Raw genomic sequence first — 24,858 nt, 5'->3', positions numbered from 1 at the left:
TCGACCATGGCACCCTGCTTTCATACGTCCAGTCTCCAGACTGTGAGAAATAAAAATTTGTTGTTTATAAGCCACCTACTCTATGCTGTTTTGTTAGAACAGCTGCAAAAGATTAAGATAGCTATTCTGGGTCTTTTGCCACTCCGGATAAACTTGTCTATATTCACAGACTAACTTGCTGGGATTTTGATTGGGATTTCATTGAATCTATAGATCAAGTTGGGAAACTGACATATTGACAATATTGACTCTTCCCACCCATGAACATGGAATATTTCTTCATTTATTTAGTTCTTTGATTTTTTTCATTAGAAAATTTTAGTTTCCCTCATATAGATCTTGTATATATTTTGTTAGATTTATACCCAAGTATTTCATTTTTTGCAGTGGTAAAGTAAATGGTATTGAGTTTTTTATTTCAAATTCCACTTGTTCATTGTTGGTATATAGGAAAGTGATTGACTTTTGTATATTAACATTGTATCTTGCATCCTTGACATAATCATTTTTTAGTGCCAGGAATTTTTTTATCAATCTTTTTGAATTTTCTATATAGCCAATCATGTCATCTGTTAACAAAGAAAATCTGTATACCTTATTTCCTTTTCTTGTCTTATTGCATTAGCTAGGGCTTCTAGTACAATGTTGTTAAGCAGTAGTGAGAGAGAACAACCTTGGCTTGTTTTTGATCTTAGTGGGAAGGCCTCTAGTTTCTCATCATTAAGTATAATGTTGGTTGTAGGTTTTTTGTAGCAATTTTTATCCAGCTGAGGAAGTTCTTTCTCTATTCCTAGTTTACTGAGAGGTTTTTGTTTTTGTTTTTATCATGAATGGGTATTGGATTTTGTCTTGTTCTTTTCCTGCAAACATTGATATGATCATGTGATTTTTATTCTTTAGCCTGTTAATATGATGGATTACATTAATTGATTTTCAAATGATGGGCCAGCCTTGTAAACCTGGGTTAAATTCTACTTGGTCATGGTGTATAAATCTTTTTATACATTGTTGGATTTGATTTGCTAATATTTTGTTGAGGATCATTGCATCTATGTTCATGAAAGATATTGGTTTGTAGTTTTCTTATAATGCCTTTATCTGGTTTTGGTATTAGGGTAACGTTAGCCTCATAAAATGGTTCGAAAGTATTCCTTCTGTTCCTCTCTTCTGGAAGAGATTGTAAATAATTGGTATAATTTCTTCCTTAAATGTTGGGTAGAATTCACCTGTGAACCCATTTGGGTCTGGTGCTTTCTTTTTCAAAAGGTAATTAGCTTTTGATTCAATTTCTTTGACAGATACAGTCCTTTTAAGATTGTCTATTTCTTCTTGTGTGAGCTTTGGCAGATTGTGTCTTTCAAGGAATTAGTCCATTTCATGTAGGATATCAAATATGTGGGCATAGAATTGTTCATAGTATTCTTTGATTATCCTTTCAATGCCCATGGAACCTGGCGATGGCCCCTTTTTCATTTTTGACATTAATAATTTTTATCCTTTCAGTCTTTTTTTAGTTAGCCCGAATAGAGGCTATTTGATTTGATTGCTCTCTTCAAAGAACCGGCTTTTGATTTCATTGATTTTCCCTGTTTACTTCTTGTTTTCAGTCTCATTAATTTCTGCTCTAATTTTTTTAATTTCTTCTCTTCTGTTACTTTGGAATTAATTTTCTCTTCTTTTTCTAGTTTCCTAAAGTGGAAGCTTAGATGATTGATTCTAGATCTTTCTTTCCTATATATGCATTCACTGCTACACATCACCTCTAAATACTGCTCTCACTGCATCCTACAAATATTGATGTGTTTTGTTTTCATTTTTATTTAGTTCAAAATAAATCTTTGACCGATGCATTATTTGGAAGTGTGTTGTTTAAAATACAAGTATTGGGGGGATTATGCAGCTGTCTTTGTGTTTTGATTCATATTGTGGTCTGAGAGCAAACATTTTATGACATATACTCTTAAAATTTGTTAAGATGTGCTTGATGACCCACAATATCTTGGTGAAGGTTCTATCCTGGTGAACGTTTCATGTGAGTTTGAGAAGAATATGTGTTCTGCTGTTGCAGATAAAATGGTCCTTCTTTTCTTCCCTTCTTTCTTTTATTTCACGTAAGGTTTTTTTAACTGGACATTTAAAATCATAAAAGGTGCTAACTCTGGAAATCAGATTCCCCCCTTTCCCCAGGGTTTGTTGGTGCTGCTGTTTGCTATTTTTGTTTTGTTTTGTTTTGCTTTGTGCCTTTTCTAAACCAATTCTGTAAAGTCTATTCTTTGTCATGTGCGGCCCCTGAAGTCTCTTCTCACTGAGCTTAGTGTTCAGCTAATGATTAGGCAGAGTTTTCCTTAAGTGCCCGGAAACCATAAGTATCCAAGTCTTTGCCAAGGGGCTCTGTGTGTGTATTGGGTGCTCCTTCAGTGCTCAGCTGAGCAACTGACAGCTCTGCCTCAGTTTTTACTTCCTCAATATCAGCCACAGGTGAGAGCTTAGGGTCTTCTCCCTGAGCAAGCACATAGCCTGCCTGTGGCCTTCTAGAACCTCAGGAATATGTTGGAAGCTTTAAAAGCTCCCGTGGACACCTCATTTCCCAGCTTTTTCTTTCAAGCTTTCTGGTTAGCCTGCTGTTTGCCCCAACGCTTACCCACTGCCTCACATTGCCCTGAAGCTAAACATTTGCCAGAAAATATTCTGGAGAAAAGGCTGTTTTGTTCCAGGAGAACTCCAAGTCAGATCAATAAAGACAGCTTTGTAAATGGGGTCTTTTAAGGAGCCATCAGCCTGGGTAAGTAATGGCAATTCTCTGGTACTGAGGATTTGAAGTAGGTACCTCCATTTTCCTGTCCAGTGGCTACGAGCTGCTGACCCTCATCTTGACCATGAGTGGCTGATGTCAAGGCTACCACAAAGCTGGAGAAAGGGGGATGGGAACAGGGTAAGTTAAAATGCTACAAAATCTGTTCTTATCAAGATCCAGCCGTTTTTCTAGAATAAATACTCCTAGAATTGTTGCGAGCCTTTGGCCAATTTGCAGAGCTCCAAAAAAGTTGGTTGTGCCCATTTTTGCCAGATTTCTCATTGTTTTCATGGAGGAGAAAACTGTCAGAGGTCTGTTTCCACTGACATTATCCCTTTTACAGGAATTCCTTCCTGTATCCCCAGGAGGAGGCCGTGGGAAGCCCCGGGCAGAAGCCCTGCGGATGGCCTGGGGAAACAGTCTGTGCTCCCCTTGGTCTTGTTTTCCAGAGCTGTAAAAAGAGATGTTCAACAGAATTGATCCCAGAGGGCATTCTTACCTCAAATATCCTGTCTCTATGCCTTGCCTAGAGGCATATCAAAATCAGAGAGTGGATCCCTTTATTCTCCACATCCCCTAAAGCAACAGCTTTCAGATTCTTTTCCACACTGACTTGAAAATCATGACCCAGCCCATGCCCTATACAGACACATTTATCCACATGCATTGTGAATAAATGTGAATAAATTCCCCCAAACAATCGCTACTGCTTTGGGAACATGCTCTGATTTTTTTTACGTGTGTTGGTTGTAGCCTACTAAAAAAACTCTCCTGACCCACCAAAGCATCACCACCCACAGGTTGAAAATCCCAGCCCTGAAGGCACCCCATTCAGGTGCTGAGTGACCCTAGCTGAGCAGAGATCCAGTGCTCTGTACGACAGCAGGTGGGCAAGGGGAGCCTGAACTCAAGCTGTGGCCAGAAATGTTTGGTCCTTAGAAGAATGTTGATTTGGAGGTGCAGGGGAGTGGAAGGTTGGGGCATCAGGGCCCTGGAGCTTTGGGCAGATGGCCCTGGCAGGGCAGATAGAAGGACTCTTCCCTGTGACTCTTCTCTGTGGCTCTGACTGTCTCTGGCAGGCAAATCCTACATGTGAGCTACTGATCCACTTCCCCCACTTCTACGAGCTGAATTATGTCTCCTCAAATTTCATGTCCTAAAGCCCTAACTCCCAATGTCATGGTATTTGGAGATGAAGGCTTTGCGAAGTAATTAGGTCATGAGGATGGAGGCCCATGATGAGATTAGTGCTTTTTAAAGAAAAGACTGAGATTTTTAGAGTGTGTGGTACCCGGTGATCTGATTGACGAGTCCGAGGCATAGTGCAACTCCAGCTGCTCAGGGTCCTGTGACGTACATTAACCACAGCCGCACTTCGTCTGTCGCCACCCTACACAGCGATGACTGCATTGTACTCACTACTACAATCTAGTGTAATGGCACGTCCCCATGCCAAAGTGTCTTAACAAGGAGAAAGGGGGCACCTTCAAGATGGTGGAGGAGAAAGACATGGAGATCAGCTTCCTCCCCACAAATACATCAAAACTACATCTACATGTGGAACAACTCCTACAGAACATCGACTGAATGCTGGCAGAAGACCTCAGACTTCCCAAAAGATACCCTCAGGTGACCTACATGCAGAGGCAGGGCCAGTCCAAAGTTGAACCCCAGGAGCTGAGCAAACAATGAAGAGAAAGGAAAATCTCTCTCAGCAGCCTCAGGAGCAGCAGATTAAATCTCCACAATCAACTTGATGTTCCCTGCGTCTGTGGAATACCTGAACCGACAATGAATCATCCCAAATTGAGGCAGTGGACTTTGGGAGCAACTGTAGACTTGGGGTAACTTTCTGCATCTAATTTGTTTCTGGTTTTATGTTTGTCTTAGTTTAGTGTTTGGAGCTTATTATCATTGGTAGATTTGATTATTGATTTGTTTGTTTTCTTCCTTTTTATTTATATATATATATATATTTTTTTCCTTTTTCTCTTTTTGTGAGGGTATATGTGTAGGCTTCCTTGTGTGATTTTGTCTGTATAGCTTTGCATTTGCCATTTGTCCTAGGGTTCTGACTGTCCTTTTTTTTTTTTTCTTTTTAGTATAGTTTTTAGCACTTGTTATGATTGGTGGATTTGTTTTTTGGTTTGATTGTTCTCTTCTTTCTTTCTCTCTTTCTTCTTTTTATTACTTTTTATTTTAAATATTTTTTTCTATTTTAATAACTTTATTTTATTTTATTTTTCTTCCTTTCTTTCATTCTTTCTCTTTCTTTCTTTCTTTTCTCCTTCCTTCCTTCCTTTCTTTCTTTCTTCCTTTCTTTCTTTCTTTCTTTCTTTCTTTCTTTCTTTCTTTCTTTCTTTCTTTCTTTCTTTCTTTCTTTCTTTCATTTTTTCTCCCTTTCCTTCTGAGCCATGTGGCTGACAGGGTCTTGGTGCTCTGGCTGGGTGTCAGGCCTGAGACTCTGAGGTGGGAGAGCCAAGTTCAGGACATTGGTCAACCAGAGACTTCCTGGACTCACATAATATCAATCAGCCAAAGCTCTCCCAGAGATCTCCATCTCAACGCTAAGACCCAGCTCCACTCAATGACCAGCAAGCCACAGTGCTGGACACCCTATTCCAAACAACTAGCAAGACAGGAACACAACCCCACCCATTAGCAGAGAGGCTGCCTAAAATCATAACAAGTTCACAGATACCCCAAAAAACACCACCGGACGTGGTCTTGCCCACCGGAAACACAAGATCCAGCCTCATCCACCAGAACACAGGCACCAGTCCCCTCCACCAGGAAGCCTACAAAACCCACTGAACCAACCTTACCCACTTGGAGCAGACACCAAAAACAACAGGAACCAAGAACCTGCAGCCTGCGAAAAGGAGACCCCAAACGCAGTAAGTTAAGCAAAATGAGAAGACAGAGAAATACACAGCAGATGAAGGAACAAGGTAAAAACCCACCAGACCAAACAAATGAGGAGGAAATAGGCAGTCTACCTGAAAAGGAATTCAGAGTAATGATAGTAAAGATGATCCAAAATCTTGGAAACAGAATGGAGAAAATACAAGAAACATTTAATGAGGACCTAGAACAACTAAAGAGCAAACAAACAATGATGAACAACACAATAAATGAAATTAAAAATTCTCTAGAAGAAATCAATAGCAGAATAACTGAGGCGAAGAACGGATAAGTGACTTGGAAGATAAAATAGTGGAAATAACTACTGCAGAGCAGAATTAAGAAAAAAGAATGAGAAGAATTGAGGACAATCTCAGAGACCTCTGGGACAACATTAAATGCACCAACATTCGAATTATAGGGGTCCAGGAAGAAGAAGAGAAGAAAAAGAAGGGACTGAGAAAATATTTGAGAGATTATAGTTGAAAACTTCCCTAATATGGGGAAAGAAATAGTCAAGTCCAGGAAGCACAGAGAGTCCCATACAGGATGAATCCAAGGAGAAACACACCAAGACACATATTAATCAAACTATCAAAAATAAAAACAAAGAAAAAATACTAAAAGCAGAAAAACAACAATTAACATACAAAGGAATCTCCATAAGGTTAACAGCAGATCTTTCAGTAGAAACTCCGCAAACTAGAAGGGAGTGGCAGGACATATTTAAAGTGATGAAAAGGAAAAACCTACGGCCAAATCACTCTACCCAGCAAGGATCTCAGTCAGATTTGACAGAGAAATTAAAACCTTTACAGATAAGCAAAAGCTAAGAGAATTCAGCACCACCAAACCAGCTCTACAACAAATGCTAAAGGAACTTCTCTAGGCAGGAAACACAAGAGAAGAAAAAGATGTGCAATAACAAACCAAAAGCAATTAAGAAAATGGTAATAGGAACATACATATCAATAACTACCTTAAATGTAAATGGATTAAATGCTCCAAGCAAAAGACATAGACTGGCTTAATGGATACAAAAACAAGATGCATACATATGCTGTCTACAAGAGATCCACTTCAGACCTAGGGACACATACAGACTGAAAGTGAGGGGATGGAAAAAGATATTCCATGCAAATGGAAATCAAAAGAAAGCTGGAGTAGCAATTCTCATATCAGACAAAATAGACTTTAAAATAAAGACTATTACAAGAGACAAAGAAGGACACTACATAATGATCAAGGGAACAATCCAAGAAGATATAACAGTTGTAAATATTTATGCACCCAGCATAGGAGCACCTCAATGCATAAGGCAAATGCTAACAGCCATAAAAGGGGAAATCAACAGTAACACAATCATACTAGGGGATTTTAACACCACATTTTCACCAGTGGACAGATCATCCAAAATGAAAATAAATAAGGAAACACAAGCTTTAAATGATACATTAAACAAGATGGACTTAATTGATATTTATAGGACATTCCATCCAAAAATAGCAGATTACACTTTCTTCTCAAGTGCTTATGGAACAGTTTCCAGGATAGATCATATCTTGGGTCACAAATCAAGCCTTGGTAAATTTAAGAAAATTGGAATCATATCAAGTATCTTTTCCGACCACAACGCTATGAGACTAGATATCAATTACAGGAAAAAAATCTGTAAAAAATACAAACACATGGAGGCTAAACAATACACTACTAAATAACCAAGAGATTACTGAAGAAATCAAAGAGGAAATAAAAAAATATAGAAACAAATGACAATGAAAACATAAGGATCTAAAACCTATGGGATGCAGCAAAAGCAGTTCTAAGAGGGAAGTTTATAGCAATACAATCCTACGTCAAGAAACAAGAAACATCTCAAATAAACAACCTAAACTTACACCTAAAGCAATTATAGAAAGAAGAAAAAAAACACCCCAAAGTTAGCAGAAGGAAACAAATCATAAAGATCATATCAGAAATAAATGAAAAAGAAATGAAGGAGATGATAGCAAAGATCAATAAAACTAAAAGCTGATTCTTTGAGAAGATAAACAAAATTGATAAACCATTAGCCAGATTCATCAAGAAAAAAAGGGAGAAGACCCAAATCAATAGAATTAGAAATGAAAAAGAAGAAGTAACAACTGACACTGCAGAAATACAAAGGATCATGAGAGATTACTACAAGCAACTATATACCAATAAAATGGACAACCTGGAAAAAATATACAAATTCTTAGAAAAGCTCATTCTGATACTGAATCGGGAAGAAATAGAAAATATAAACAGACCAGTCACAAGTAATGAAATTGAAACTCTGATTAAAAATCTTCCAAAAAACAAAAGCCCAGGACCAGATGGCTTCACAGGCAAATTCTATCAAACATTTAGAGAAGAGCTGACACCTATCCTTCTCAAACTCTTCCAAAATACAACAGAGGGAGGAAGACTCCCAAACTCATTCCACGAGGCCACCATCATCCTGATACCAAAACCAGACAAAAATGCCACAAAAAGAGAAAGCTACAGGCCAATATAACTGATGAACATAGGTGCAAAAATCCTCAACAAAATACTAGCAAACAGAATCCAACAGCACATTAAATGGATCATACACCATGATCAAGTGGGGTTTATCCCAGGAATACAAGGATTCTTCAATATATGAAAATCAATCAATGTGGTAAACCATATTAACAAATTGAAGAAGAAAAACCACATGATCATTTCAATAGATGCAAAAAAAGCTTTTGACAAAATTCAACACCCATTTATGATAAAAACCCTCCAGAAAGTAGACACAGAGGGAACTTACCTCAACATAGTAAAGGCCATACATGACAAACCTACAGCCAATATCGTTCTCAATGGTGAAACTCAATGGTGAAACTGAAACTATTTCCACTAAGATCAGGAACAAGACAAGGTTGCCCACTCTCATCACTATTATTCAACATAGTTTTGGAAGTTTTAGCCACAGCAATCAGAGAAGAAAAAGAAATAAAAGGAATCCAAATCAGAAAACAAGAAGTAAAGCTGTCACTGTTTGCAGATGATATGATACTATACATAGAGAATCCTAAAGATGCTACCAGAAAACTACTAGAGCTAATCAATGAATTTGGTAAAGTAGCAGGATACAAAATTAATTCTTCAAAATCTTTTGCATTCCTATACACAAATGATGAAAAATCTGAAAGAGAAATTAAGGAAACACTCCCATTTACCATTGCAACTAAAAGAATAAAATACCTAGGAATAAACCTACCTAAGGAGACAAAAGAACTATATGCAGAAAGCTATAAGACACTGATGAAAGAAATTAAAGCTGATACAGATGGAGAGATATACCATGTTCTTGGATTGGAAGATTCAGCATTGTGAAAATGACTATACTACCCAAAGCAATTTACAGATTCAGTGCAATCTCTATCAAAATACCAATGGCATTTTTCACAGAACTAGAACAAAAAATTTCACAATTTGCATGGAAACACAAAAGACCCTGAATAGCCAAAGCAATCTTGAGAAAGAAAAACGGAGCTGGAGGAATCAGGATCCCAGAATTCAGACTACACTACAAAGCTACAATAATCAAGACAGTATGGTACTGGCACAAAAACAGAAATATAGATCAATGGAACAGGATTTAAAGCCCAGAGATAAACCCACGCACATATGGTCACCTTATCTTTGATAAAGGACACAAGAATATACAATGGAGAAAAGACAGCCTCTTCAAGAAGTGGTGCTGGGAAAACTGGACAGCTACATGTAAAAGAATGAAATTAGAACACTCCCTAACACCATACACAAAAATAAACTCAAAATGGATTAAAGACCTAAATGGAAGGCCAGAAACTATTAAACTCTTAGAGGAAAACATAGGCAGAACACTCTATGACATAAATCACAGCAAGATCATTTTTGACCCACCTCCTAGAGAAATGGAAATAAAAACAAATATAAACAAATGGGACCTAATGAAACTTAAAAGCTTTTGCACAGCAAAGGGAACCATAAACAAGACGAAAAGGCAACCCTCAGAATGGGAGAAAATGTTTGCAAATGAAGCAACTGACAAAGGATTAATCTCCAAAATATACAAGCAGCTCATGCAGCTCAATATCAAAAAAACAAACAACACAATCCAAAAATGGGCAGGAGATCTAAAAAGACATTTCTCCAAAGAAGATATACAGATTGCCAACAAACACATGAAAGAATGCTCAACATCACTAATCATTAGAGAAATGCAAATCAAAACTACAATGAGATATCATCTCACACCAGTCAGAATGGCCATGATCAAAAAATCTACAAACAGTAAATGCTGGAGAGGGTGTGGAGAAAAGGGAACCCTCTTGCACTGTTGGTGGGAATGTAAATTGATACAGCCACTATGGAGAACAGTATGGAGGTTCCTCAGAAAACTAAAAATAGAACTACCATATGACCCAGCAATCCCACTACTGGGCATATACCCTGAGAAAACCATAATTCAAAAAGAGTCATGTACCACAATGTTCATTGCAGCTCTATTTACAATAACCAGGACATGGAAGCAACCTAAGTGTCCATCGACAGATGAATGGATAAAGAAGATGTGGCTCATATATACAATGGAATATTACTCAGCCATAAAAAGAAACGAAATTGAGTTATTTGTAGTGAGGTGGATGGACCTAGAGTCTGTCATACAGAGTGAAGTAAGTCAGAAAGAGAAAAACAAATACCATATGGTAACACATATATATGGAATCTAAAAAAAAAAAAAAGGCTCTGAAGAACCTAGGGCAGTACAGGAATAAAGATGCAGACGTAGAGAATGGACTTAAGGGCATGGGGAGGGGATAGGGTAAGCTGGGACGAAGTGAGAGAATAGCATGAACATATGTACACTACCAAATATAAAATAGATAGCTAGTGGGAAGCAGCCACATAGCACAGGGAGATCAGCTCGGTGCTTTGTGTCCTCCTAGAGGGGTGGGATAGGGAGGGTGAGAGGAAGAGGCAAGTGGGAAGGGATATGGGGATGTATGTATATGTATAGCTGATTCACTTTGTTATAAAGCAGAAACTAACACACATTGTAAAGCAATTATACTCCAATAAAGATGTTAAAAAAAAAAGAAGGGGGGCTTCCCTGGTGGCGCAGTGGTTGAGAGTCCGCCTGCCGATGCAGGGGACACGGGTGTGTGCCCCGGTCCGGGAAGATCCCACATGCCGCGGAGCGGCTGGGCCCGTGAGCCATGGCCGCTGAGCCTGCGCGTCCGGAACCCATGCTCCACAATGGGAGAGGCCACAGCAGTGAGAGGCCTGCGTACTGCAAAAAAAAAAAAAAAAAAAAAAAAAAAAAAGCAAAGACTGAGAGATCTCTCTCTCCTCCACGTGAGGAGACAATGAGAAGGTAGCCATCTGCAAACCAGGAAGAGAGCCCCCACCAGGACAGAAGGGGCAGGCACCTTGATCTTGGACTTCCAGCCTCCAGAACTATGAGAGATAAATTTCTGTTGTTGAAGCCCCCCAGTTTATGGTATTTTGTTGCAGCTGTCCAAGCTAACACACCACCCAAACCTAAATCCTGGGACACTCCGTTCAGATACCTGGACCCAGAGACTGAACAGTCCTTTCTACCATCCAGTGAAGACCCCTATGTGTGGCCCCAGCAGGCACAAGCTGAAGGAGACTTTCCCTGCCCCCAAGACTGGCAGTTGTAGGAAACATCTGTTTTACTTTATAAAGCTTGTTCACATCTTGTAACACGAGTTCCCACCATCAGGATATCTGTGAGGAGGGGGCAGGGGTGGATGTTCCTGGCATCATTCCCACTGGCCGGAGAGGACTCTCCATGAGAAATCACACAACGTGGAGATGCTGAGCTCGTGTCCCAGGATCCCACCCTCTTTTTTAAAAATTGAATTTAAAAATTCTTTTTAATTTCTTTAATTTTTTTTAATCTTTAAGTTGGTTTACAATGTTGTGTTAGTTTCTGATGTACAGCAAAGTGGTTCAGTTGTGTGTGTGTATATATATAATATATATATATTCTTTTTCAAATTCTTTTCCCATATAGGTTATTGCAGTATAGTGAATATAGTTCCTTGCGCTGTACGGCAGGACCTTGTTGTTTATCTACTTTATATATAGTAGTGTGTATCTGGTAATCCTAAACTCTTAATTTACCCCTCCCCCCTTCCCCTTTGGTAACCATAGGTTTGTTTTCTACGTTTGTGAGTCTGTTTCTGTTTTGTAAATAAGTTCATTTGTATCTTTTGTTTTTTAGATTCCACATATAAGTGATATCATACGATATTTGTCTTTCTCTGTCTGACTGCCTTCACTTGGCATGATAATCTCTGGGTCCATCCATGTTGCTGCAAATGGCATTATTTCATTCTTTTTTATGGCTGAGTAATATTCCATTGAATATATGTACCACATCTTTAGCCATTCTTCCATCGATGGACATTTAGGTTTCCATGTCTTGGCTATTGTAAGTAGTGCTGCTATAAACATTGGGGTGCATGTATCTTTTCAAATTAGAGTTTTCTCCAGATATATGCCTGGGAGTAGAATTGCTGGATCATATGTTTGTTCTATTTTTAGTTTTTTAAGGACCCTCCGTACTGTTCTCCATAGTGGCTGCACCAATTTACATTCCCACCAACAGTGTAGGAGCAGAATCCCACACTCTCTTCACTTGGTGCCTCTGCCTCTCCCTGAGGGGTGGAATGCAGCTGATGAGAGGGCTTTGAGGACCGTGGCTCTCCCTGCCCCACTCAACACCCACTGATGAACTGAGGAGCTGCGCTCAGCAAGGAGCCCCCAGAATGTCTGCCCTGCCCTGAGACCACCACCATCACCAAGGGCATTGTCATCTCCACCACCGTCACTCACATCTTGACCTTCCCCAGTGAGACAAGAAGAGTAAGCACAGGACCTGGCACATAGTAGGTGCTCAGTGGACATCACTTCCCTCTTCCTCACGTCTCAGGCTCTAATCTAGGTATCTTGCTAATAATGTTAACCAAAGCAGAAATAATTACCATTATCAACTGTTCCCTGCAGGCAGGTACATGAAATAAAGGCTTCCAGGCACTGATTCACTGAATGCCCACAATTTTCCAAAGTGGAACCTATAAGGCCCATGAGGAGTCGGAGGAGAGACCAAGGGCACCACGTTTGTGTCAAGGGCAGAGCTGAAAGAAGAACCTGTTCTAGGCAGCTGGGATGCAGGGCTCCCTCCATCCTCCAACTGCAAGAAATAAGACCCAAACGGTCCCAAGACACATGCACACACACACACACATACACCACACAACATACACTCACACACCCCACACAGACACACACCAAACCCACTTACATACACATACACCCCCTCACATACATACATGCTTGCACAAACTCATGTACACAGACACGCCAAACACACATTCACACGGTCATACACACATCCACATATGCTTATTCACACATACTCCACCACAGACACACACATATCCACAGACACACACACACACACCACACCACCACACTGGGGTGGTTAATTTCATGTGCCAACATGGCTGGGCCATGGTGCCCAGGTATTTGGTCAAACCTTCTTCAGATTGTTTCAGCAAGAGCAGTTTTTGGATGAGAGTAACAGTTAAATCAGCGACTCTGAGTAAAGCAGGTTGCCCTCCAGAGCAATTAGTTGAAGGTCTGAATAGATTGAAGACTGACCTCCCCTGACAAGAAGGAATTCTGTCAGCAGACGGCCTTTGGACTTGAACTGCAACCCTGCCCTGGGTCTCCAGCCTGCCAGCCTACCCTGCCAAACCTCCAAGCTGTGTGAGCCAGTTCCTTAAAATCGACCGCTCTCTCTACCTCTCTCTCTCTCTCCATACACACACACACACACACACACACACACACACACACACACACACACATCCTGTTAGTTCTGTTTCTCTGGAGAACGCTGACTAATACACAGCACACACACACACATAGACACACTGCAAACAGCTACACACACACACATATAAACACGTTGCACAAACATACACCACACGCACACCCCACGAACACCCATCCACATACATCATGCAGGCACCCCACACACCACACACACACACACACACACACACCCCCCACGGCCGTAGACAGCCAGACATACATTCACACTAAACCTATGCATACGCCCACAGATCACAGCCCCACAGACACACGCGCTCGCCCACCATGCCACCACCCCAGAGCCATGCACACACACCATCCTGTAAGTTATCATGGACTTGGTCCCAAGGGAATAGTCTACGAGCCAGTACAGACAGTCCTCAGGCCTGGGGACCCTGTTTGTGGGTTACTGTCATCCAGACCCCACTTCCAAGGAGGGGCCTCTTTGTTTTTCTTTCTGGACCCCTAGATGAAGCGTGCTGTCCTTGAACATATCAAAAGGAAACTGATCTATGTATACACACGGAGTTGCCATTGCGCTTGTTTTTTTGTTGTTGTTGGTTTTTTGCAGTACGCGGGCCTCTCACTTTTGTGGCGTCTCCCGTTGCGGAGCGCAGGCTCCGGACGCGCAGGCTCAGCGGCCATGGCTCACGGGCCCAGCCGCTCCGCGGCATGTGGGATCTTCCCGGACCGGGGCACGAACCTCTGTCCCCTGCATCGGCAGGCGGACTCTCAACCACTGCGCCACCAGGGAAGCCCGTGCTTGTTGTTTTTGAAGTCAGCTTGGTCACTTGGGCCCCAGATGGCTCCCGACATGCTTCCAGCTGAACAAGTGGGGGGCTCACACTTTTGTGGCTTGTCCTATCCGGTGACACCCCAGAGCTTGGGCTCCCCTTCTCAGGACATGGAGACAACGAGCAGGATGGGGGGTTCTTCTGGAAGATCCCAGCCCCTCCCACACCCCCAGCCAAGGCAGGAAGTCAGCGACGGTGGCTGAGCCACCATGGGTGTCCCTCAGAGAGGACCCCAGCTCCCTCATTGGTCTCAGATCCACACCCCTTGGATCGCAAATACAATCCAAGCGAAATAGAAGCTATTCCAGAAACATCTGCCGTAAATGTTCACTTCAGCTTCTTAACACATGGAAATGATGACATCCTCTCCTCAAACACACACAAAAAATTTTAATTGACAGCAGAACTCTTGGTAGAAGCTTCCATGATCTCGATGGGAGTCTGGCTTTCCAAGGGAAAAACTAAATCTATGAAATTTCAATCAGTGGCCATCCCAGCTGGCTCCAGCCCACATGAGCTGGGAGGCCACGCTCCCCTGAAACATTTGGAAGACATCATATGACCTAACAGAGTCCCAGCTGAAGGGCAGCAGATACAGCTGCTGCGTGTGACGCAGACCAGGGTGGGCCAGGCCAGGGCAGTGGGGGATTCTTGACAGGACCAGACTGGTTGACCCTTCCCACCCTCCACCCAGACATTTACATGGAAGAAATAAAAGGAGATCAGATGGCAGAAGACCCACTCCGGGCAGACTGTTAGCCCCTCAACAATACACTATGGGGCCTATGATATGAGCCCATTTTGCAGCTGAGGAAACTGAGGCTCAGTAAAATGATCAAGTGCTTTCTGTTAATAAAGAGGAAAGAGGCAGCTCCTCCCCACCCTCTCCTCTTGAGGCAGCTCCTTGAAAACATAACAGGTCTGATAAGAGGCCGGAAGCTTTTGGTTTTACGGGCAAGGTCATGGGCCTCCTGACCCTTGGAACTGAAAGCACGCACATCTGAGATTAGTTTAGAGCTCCTCACAGTGCATCCTCTTGTCTCTCTAGAAGATACGAGAAGGTTTGCTTGTTCTCTCTTTCTCACACTGTATAAATTTGATGAAATTATGTCCAGACTTTGTAGTCACTTTCATGCTACACCGCATGCATGGAAACCCACTCATGCTTGTGATTAAACTGCATTCCCTCTCCGATATTGGTACAGAAGAGGCTTTTGTTGGCAGGACTCTCTTTTTTCCCCAACAGTAATTTGCCTGAAGCCACACAGAGGCAATGGGAGCTGTAACCTCCAAGTCGGCTCCTGTACCACCCTTACCTCCTTGGCACTCTGCCCTTGAGCTGGAGGGTCTTGGGAAACTTGGGGATAACATCTGGAATTGGAGGAAACAGCCCTTCTTTGTAGACAGTTAACCTGCATGAGATGCTTTTATGTGTTACCTTGGCCCGAAAGGCCACAGAATGACCCAACAGCCCATAAACTCAACTGACGCCAACGACCTGAAGGCAGTGATGATACCATCGCCTGTAGAGCCCCACGCTGTGTCCCCAGCACGGCTACAGGGGCCAGTTCCTTTATTTATTTTTTTGGATTTTAAAATATTGAAATATAGTTGAATTATCATGTCAAGTGTACATCAAAGTGATTCAGTTATACATATATATATCTATCCTTTTTTCAGATTCTTTTCCATTATAGGTTATTACAAGACCTTGAATATTGTTCCCTGTGCTATACAGCAGGTCCTTGTTGGTTATCTATTTTATATATGGTAGCGTGTATCCCACATTCCTAACTTATCCCTCCTTACCCCTTGCCCCTTTGGTAACCATAAGTTTGTTTCCAACGTCTGTTTCTGTTTTGTAAATAAGTTCATTCGTATCGTATTTTAGAGTCCACATATAAGTGATAGCATATGATATTTGTCTTTGTCTGACTTACTTCATTTAGTAGGATAATCTCTCGGTCCATCCATGCTGCTGCAGATGGCATTATTTCATGTGTGTGTGTGTGTATATATATATATATATATACACACACACACACACAGACACACACACATATACCACATCTTCTTTATCCATTCCTCTGCCAATGGGCACTTAGATTGTTCCCAGGTCTTGGCTATTGTAAATAGTGCTGCAATGCACATTGGGGTACGTGTATCTTTTCTAATTAGAGTTTTCCTCTTTTCCCAATACATGCCCAGGAGTGGGATTGCTGGATCATCTGGTAACTCTATTTCTAGTTTTTTAAGGAACCTCTGTACCCTTTTCCACAGTGGCTGCACTAATTTACGCTCCCCCCAACAGCGTAGGAGCGTTTGGCCAGTTTCTTCAATGCTTGCCCACCACAGCCTGCTATGGCTGCTATGAGACTGGCTCCTCTCACCAGGTGTGTGATGCTTGAGATCCATCCCACGTCCTGTGTGTCTCAATAGCTGGTTCCTTTCCATGGCTGAGCACGTTCCCCCAGCTTTACTCTCAGGCAGCCCTTGCCATCGGTTGGCTTGCAAGGGCCCGCGTCCATACTTGCCATCTCTTCAGACACTGCTGTTTTCTCCTCCTCACTGAAAGGTTGTACCGAGTCAGGCTTTACCCATCACAGTCCAGCAACATGAACTCTAATTATCACGCAGTTCATCAGGCTTCTTTTTCTGACTCAGCTTCTTCCCTCCGGCTTCATCGTATACAGATGGGTCCCATGGAGGAAAGCTAATTGCATATGGTGCCACTATTTTAGGTTGGTCAAACGAACAAGCAGCAGGCATCTTAACCTTTTCCACCACTTTATTTTTAAAAAGCTGAACATCTTTTATACATACACTACTGGAGCCTCTGCGTTTAGGGAGCTGGCTGTATCTTGCTGAAAACTCCCGGCTTACGTTAATATTTGCCAAATGTGATTATGGTCCCACCTCCATTTTGCTTTGCTCTATACACATTCAGTTCACCAGAGATGGAATAAATGAGGGATGAACGTCAAACCCCAAGCATAGACAGTCACCCACTGGTCGTCATCAGGGGTGTGCAAGGTCAACGTAAATGCAGGCTCTTGATCAAGCCCATGCTGTGTAAACACTACTTTAAACCGCATTGATTCAGGGCCCTAGGGTGGGTGCACACAGGTGCCAGATGACTTCTGCTCCACCAGTGAGGTAAATTCTACAAGAAGGGCCTCTTCCGGGTGGAAAGTCCTATAAGGAGAATGCATTTTTGCAGCATCAGCAGGAGGTGTAGCTTCAGTTATGGGCAAAGCACTTTTGGGACAACAAGGCAGCTTATTCTATAGTGAAGGACTGGGTTTCACGTCCGCTGTTAATGCCTTCTCTTCATGCATGTGGAGTTCACAGACATGCTCCAGACGAGATTCCCAGCACACGCCAAACAAAGAAATGCCACAGTCTGCATCGTCAGACTCTTCCATCCCCAGCATTCGCTTCATCAGATGGCCTGGCGGTGCAACTGGTCCAGGTGCTGTCAATGCAAGGCTCTGGGCTCCTGAGTCCTCTTAGCACCTTGATCCACAGCACTGAGACTAGAACCGACCTTCTGGCACCAAGAGGCTCAAAATTGTCTTTTACAGAGATGCTTTTGAATAAGAAAAAATTTGTGTATAACATAAGTTTATATATAAAAATTATATAATATTTATATAATTTATTGTATACACACACACACACACACACACATCTACACAGTTCCTGTTTTTAGTGCTTTCATTCCATTGTGTAAATTCTAATATCCCTCCTGTATCCATTTCTTTTTGCCCCAAGGACTTCCTTTCGTGTATTTGGTAGTGCAGCTCTGCTGATCCTAAATTCTTTCAGCCTTCTCATGTCTAACTAAGTCTTTATTTTGCCTTTATTTCTGAAAGATATTTTTTGCTGGGTATAGAATAGAAAGTTTCTGACAGTTTTTTTCTTTTGACACCTTGAGATGTCTCCCTCGAGATCTTCTCACTTGCTTGGTTTCTGATGAGATATCTGCTTTCATCTTTGCCTGTCTTCCTCTGTACTTACTTTATGATTTTCTCTGGCTGCTTCCAAGATTCTCTCATTTTTTAATTCAGTTTTAAGCAATCAGGTCAGGATGTGACTTGGTGTTGTTTTCTTCGTGTTTCTTGTGCTTGGGTTTCAGTAACCTTCTTGGATCTCTGAGTTTATTGCTTTTCAGCAACTTGGTAAAATTTTCCACCATTGTTTTTTCAAATATATTTTTTTCTTCTCTTTCTCCCCTGCTTCAGGACCTTTTTTGTGTGTGTGTGTGGTACGTGGGCCTCTCACTGTTGTGGCCTCTCCCGTTGGCTCCGGACGTGCAGGCTCAGCGGCCCTGGCTCACGGGCCCAGCCGCTCTGCGGCATGTGGGATCTTTCCGAACCGGGGCACGAACCCGTGTCCCCTGCGTCGGCAGGCGGACTCTCAACCACTGCGCCACCAGGGAAGCCCAGGACTATTTTTTTTTATACACATTGAGCCACTGGAAGTTATCTCATAGCTCCCTGAAGCTCTGTTTGTTTTTTCAATCTCTTTTTTGCTATATGTCTCATTATGGGTCTTCAAGTTAACTAATCTTTTCTTCTACAGCGTCTAATCTTTTAATTTCATCCAATGTATTTTTCATCTCAGACATAGTTTTGTTATCCCTTGCCATTTGACCTGTGTCTCTTTTTTATCTTTTTTATCTTTCATGCCTCAACTTAACATGCTCAGTCTTTCCTTTACTTTCAAGAACGTAGAGAATAGAGTTATGATAACTCTTTTTATATCCTGCTTTCTGATTCTGTCATCTCTGATGGACTTGCCTCCTCATTATAGGTCATATTTTTCTGCTTCTTTGCATGCTTGGGTAATTTTAAATTTTTTTATTTTATTTTTTATTGAAGTATAGTTGCTATACAATATTATATGTTACAAGTGTACACTATAGTGATTCACAATTTTTAAAAGTTATACTCCATTTATAATTACTATAAAATATTGGATAATATATATATTTGTATATATATATATATATATATATATATACACATACATGCCACATCTTCTTTATCCATTCATCTGTTGATGGACAACTTAGGTTGCTCCATGCTCCATATCTTGGCTATTGTAAATAATTCTGATATATCTGGGTAGTTTTTCTTATTGGGTCCTAGACATTGTAATTTTTACCTTATTGGATGCTGAATATGTTTCTATCCCCATAAATATTGTTGAGATTTGTTCTCAGACATAATTACTTGGAAACTGATACCCTCCAGGCTTGGTTTTAAGCTCTGTTATGTAGGACCAGAGTGTCATTTAGATTTATTTTAGGGCTAATTTTACCCCACTCCTGTGCCAATATCCTTCTGAGTTCCCTACCCAATGCCCATGACTGTGAGGCTTTCCAGTTGGGTGTGTGGGGACAGGCACTGTTGCCAGCCCTGCAAGACCGCAGATGCTGTTATCTATGATTCTTTTCTGTGGTTCTTTTCCCCGCCTGGGGTAGTTGGCTCACACACATTGCTGATTGTTCTTCCACTGAATACTCAAAGGGGACCCTCTGCAGATCTCCAAACGTCCCCTCTGTTCATCCCTCTCTTGTTCATTACTCTGCCTGTGGACTCCAGCTGCTTCTGCCCCCTCAAAGCCCCAGTTCCCTCTCCTCAACTCAAGAAGACCCCAGGCTCTGTCTGGGCTCCCCCTCCCGGTGCCAGGGCCTGGAAACGCTCTCCAGGCAGTAACCTGGAGCAGTCACAGGGCTCACATTGTTTGTTTCCCATCTCTCAGGGATTACAGCCTTGAACTGTTTGACGTCCAATGTCTGAAGTCTGTTGATCGCATATATTTTGTCCAGACCTTTAATTGTTTCAGGCAGGATGGTAAATCTAGTTCCTGTTTTTCCATCTTGGCCAGGGGTAAAAGTTCATCAAGTATTTGCTGAATGTCAAATATTTACCAGGTGCCAAAGATTATTGAATGTCAGGCAGTCTTCTGTACTTTGGGGATGTGTCTGAGGACAAAATCCAACATCTCTACCCTTGGGGAGAGCAGTGGTGGTCAAAAAATAAACAATAAAATGTAAGAAATCAATAAATTAGATGTACTATGGCATTGGTTTGCTCAGGCTGCCCTAACAAATACCCCAGACTGGGGGCTTGACCAACAGAAATTTATTTTCTCATAATTCTGGAGGCTACAAGTCTGGATTCAAGGTGTGGGCAGGACTGGCTTCTCCTGAGGCCTCTCTCCTTGGCTCCCAGACAGCTAGTCTCTCCCTGTGTCCTCCAGTGGCCTTTCTTCCCTGCGTGTGTGTTCTAATCTCTTCTTATCGGACGCCAGTGTACGGATTAGGGCCCACCCATAGGACCTCATTTAACCTAAATCACCTCTTTAAATGCTCTATTACCAAATACAGTCACATTTTAAGGTACTGGAGTTTAGGACTCCAGCATAAGGATTTGGTTGGGGGGCGGGGTACACACAATTCAGCCCGTAAGGCTGTTGGAAGGTAGAAAGCGCTGCAGAAAAAAAAGAAAAAAGCAGAAGGTTTAGGGGGATCAGGGAACAGAAGTGGTGCATTCTTTTAATAGAGCAGTTGGGTAGGTCTTACTGAGAAGGTGACATTTCTGCTCCAATGCAAACCTTAATGAATTCAGAAGCATTTTAGAGCCACCAGGAAACCAGAACAGCTTCCCTGGATTCCTGAAAGCCGCCCCCCTCTGTCAGAAGGGTCTGCTGACCCCCCCGCCCCCAAGGCTGGGAGGAGCACGGAAAGGAGAAAAGGACCATGGACGGGTCTTCCCAGACAGCACGCGGGCCCCGAGCCCTGTCCAAGCCGTAATTAATTGGTATACATGTTCTCAGAGTTTACAAATGTTTATTCTACAAAATCTAGGACTCAGATCCAATGAGAAAAGCCATTTTTCATGGTGAGAGTCTGGGTCTGATCAGGCCTCTTGTGACGGAGGGCAGCTGAACTGAACAAACGTCACGCTGGTCAGGACAAAGCATCTGGGAGACCATCATCTGTGCTCGAAATGAGCAGAGTCTCCGGAGCTGAGTTCACGCGAGGTCCCCACCACCCGGGAGGAGATGCTCGTCTGTGCACAGGCCACACGTCTAGGGACGTCTAGGGACGTGAGTTGGGCCGTGTCCGCCCCCATCCTCACCAGCGCCTACCTCCCCCACTGCGTCGGCTCTCGGCCTCGGAACCTTCATCGGCAGCCTGTGCTCCCTCCTGAGGGGAGGCCTGCAGTCTGGGCGTGACGTAGGATGAGGCCTTTTGAGGGGTCGGCTCTTTGGAAAGGTGATGATCACTGCCCCACCCCAGGAGCCAGCTGAGGGCACAAAGACAGACACGCCAAGGCCCCAACGTCACAATGTGTCTCCCGGTCTCCTCCCTGTTCCCCGCTGTGGACTGGAAAAAAAAAAAGCGCAACCTAAAAGTTGAGAATTGTGTTTAATTTGGCAGACAAAACTGAGGACTTAAGCCTGAGATGCGGCCTCTCAGATCACACTGAGGGACTGATCCAAAGAAGTTAGAGAGGAGCCAGGCCATTTAGAGGGTTTTGGAACAAAGAGCAGGTAGTCAGAGCATCAAAAGATTACTGTTGAATAAAGAAAACCAGACATCTCAAGTTAAGAGATTTAGCACGTTTCTATGCATGGGAAGATGCAAAGTCTGGGCTCATTGAAATTATTCCTTTGACATGCACCTTAGCTGTCTGGGGCCAGTGTTCCATGCTTTCCCATCCTGAGTCCCCTCAGGGTGCACCTCTTGGGCGGCTGCAGTGGCTGAGAGCTTGGCAGTGGTCTGTCTCCATCCTGAGTTCCTCAGGGCTCACCACTGAGGGCAGCTGTAGTGGCTGGATGGCTGCAACATGTTTTTTGCAGGCCACGTTTTTCATTCATATCACCCTCCCATCACCTCGGAAACTCACCTACAGAGGTTGGGAGAACCCAAGGGCTCAGGTCGCCAGAGGTCAGGGTGTCCCCCGAAGCCCCTTGGGATACCCTGATGCAGGAGCCCCAGAGGAGGGGCTGGTTGGAAGGGAGTAAGAGTTCTGCTCTGTATTTGACTGTTTTGACCCCGGCCCGTGATTTCTTTCCAAATCGGTTGCATTGGAACAATTTCCTAAAACTTTTATAACACACCCCTAAAACTTAAAGAAAAGCTTTGCCCTCCCCTTTCCCCCCAAACCCACAAACCCTGAAGGAGGCACAGAAGACAAACAAACAAAGCAATCAAACTTCATCTTTGAAACTCAGGCAGTACATGGACCTTAAACAGCGGGTCCGCCTCCCAGGAGAGGACACTGCTTCCCACGCCCAGCACAGCCAGACCAGAGGCTCGTGAGCTGATCGAGGGTCCCTGGCCCACCCCGACCCCGCCATGGGAAGAGCTGCCCTTATCCTCTGCTCCCCTGTCCCTGACTGAGGATCCTGGCAGCTTCTGGAATATGCAGAGACCAAAGCTCTGCCAAGTTAACCCTCTTCAATGAGCTTAGGCTTAACTTTTCTAAACGGCTCCACTAATCAATATCAGACGCAAATCGTATATTCGATGCTTGTAGGCAAAACATATAATCTGCTTAAGGAAACAAACCAGGACAGTTTAGGAACTCCACCTTGCATTTTCCAGCCAGCCTTTCTTGGTCGTAAATGTGATTCTTTAAGACTCGGGGTTCGGGGTTCAGTTGGAGCCTGGGGCAAGGAAGAATGTGGGGCTTAAAAACAGCAGGCTGTGTGCACATCCCACTTACAGTCCTCCTCTATGTGGCAGGCTTCTCCGAGTCGCCCGTCCACCACATACACACACACACACACACACACGCACGCACACACACACACACACGCACACACACACGCACACGCACACCTCAGTTTCCTTATTTGTGGAATTGTCCATGGGGCGATTGTGTAAGGTTAAAATGCAGTTTGTAAAAAGGTTTCATTGATTCGTGATGGGAATATGATTTATTAACATGTGAATGTCCCCAGAGCCTAATGGAATAAAGAGAATTTTGACCTTGCTGGGTCTGCTGGCTCTGTGTCACCCCCGCTCTAACCCCCCCAGGGAGAGCTCTCTATTTGCCAGCTGGGTTTCAGGCTTTTTTATGATGTAGCTTCGGGAGAGAGGGTACAAAGAGAGAGATCTCAAGAGGGAGAGAGAGGGGCGCGATTCTTACCGGCTCGGTGAGCTCCAGGGCCCTCCCTTTGTTGAGGAGAAATATGGAGAATGGGCAATGCAGAAAGGAAACAAAAAAGAAGCCAGGCTGAATGTAGCACGTCGTAGAAAGCCGGGAGAGGGGGGCCATGAGAGAGAGAAAGCCATCTTGTGAGATAGGCAAGGAGTGGGGGTTTTGCAAATGCTGGGACGAGGGAAGGACCACAGAGCCTCCAGTGAGCGGGAGGAACTGGGGAGGGGAGAGACGAGAGGGTTTACACCAGCCTCGCTGAGGCTCTGCAGTGTGTCTCCTGAGGTGTGGTTTCCAAAGACACCAGCCAGGACTGGGATCCCCTTTCAATTCTTTTGTCGCTGGACTGCTGCTTCTGTGTGTGACTCAGTGCTGTGCCCGGGACACCTGGGGTCCTAGGTCTTTCCCGGATACACAGCCATCCATCCACCCATTCGCTCATGACCTCATCAAATACTGAGTCCCTGTTCTAGCTCCAGCTCTGTGGCTGGCCACGCACGAGGGTGGTGGTAACAGAGACATGCAATACACGTGCCTGGTGAGGGGAGGTGCCAGACCATGCCAGGGAATGTTTCCACTCAGAAGGTGCTGGGTGTCATGCCAGGGACAAGCACAGGGGGCTGTGGGTGCAGAGAGGGGCAAAAGCCCCTGTCTTAGAAAAGCTGCGCTGGAGAGGTGGGTCCAGGGGGACAAGGATTTGCTGCCAGTAGGTCAAGGGGTGAGGGCTGGGGGAGGCACGTGCAGGCACACTTGGCTGAGGGCGCCGCATGTGCAAAGGCCCGGGGGCCAGCATGCGTGTGGCAAGTTTGTAAAGACTCAAGCATGGCGGAAGCTCTGACCAAAGTGCTGTGTAGTGAGAGGCGAGAGTTTGGAGTTTTACCTGAAGGCGAAAGGCTTCAGCAGAAGGATTTAAACCCGGGGATGACAGGTTTTCATTTAGAAAGTTTGCTTTCTCAGCTGCAGGAAGAAAAACACCTGAGGGGTGAAGACTCCACCTACTGCACAAAGCTGAAATTTCTTACCTGCAGCCGCTGCCTCCAGGGGGTCAGGCACAGGGTGTGTGTGTGTGTGTGTGTGTGTGTGTGTGTGTGAATGCATGTGAGCGAGTGCATCCGTATTCCAGCTCTGGGACCTCCAGCCGGGCTAGGAACACTGGACCACGTCCCTCCCTCATCCTCAGACCCAGTCCCCGATGTTCCCGGAGCGGGGGAGAAGCTGTGTGGGGCACAGCTGGTGGCCTGGG

Source organism: Stenella coeruleoalba, assembly GCF_951394435.1.
Source record: "Stenella coeruleoalba genome assembly, chromosome: 2".
Classification (NCBI taxonomy): domain Eukaryota; kingdom Metazoa; phylum Chordata; class Mammalia; order Artiodactyla; family Delphinidae; genus Stenella; species Stenella coeruleoalba.
The sequence above is the reverse complement of the archived record's forward strand: the minus strand, read 5'-3'. Positions refer to the sequence as shown.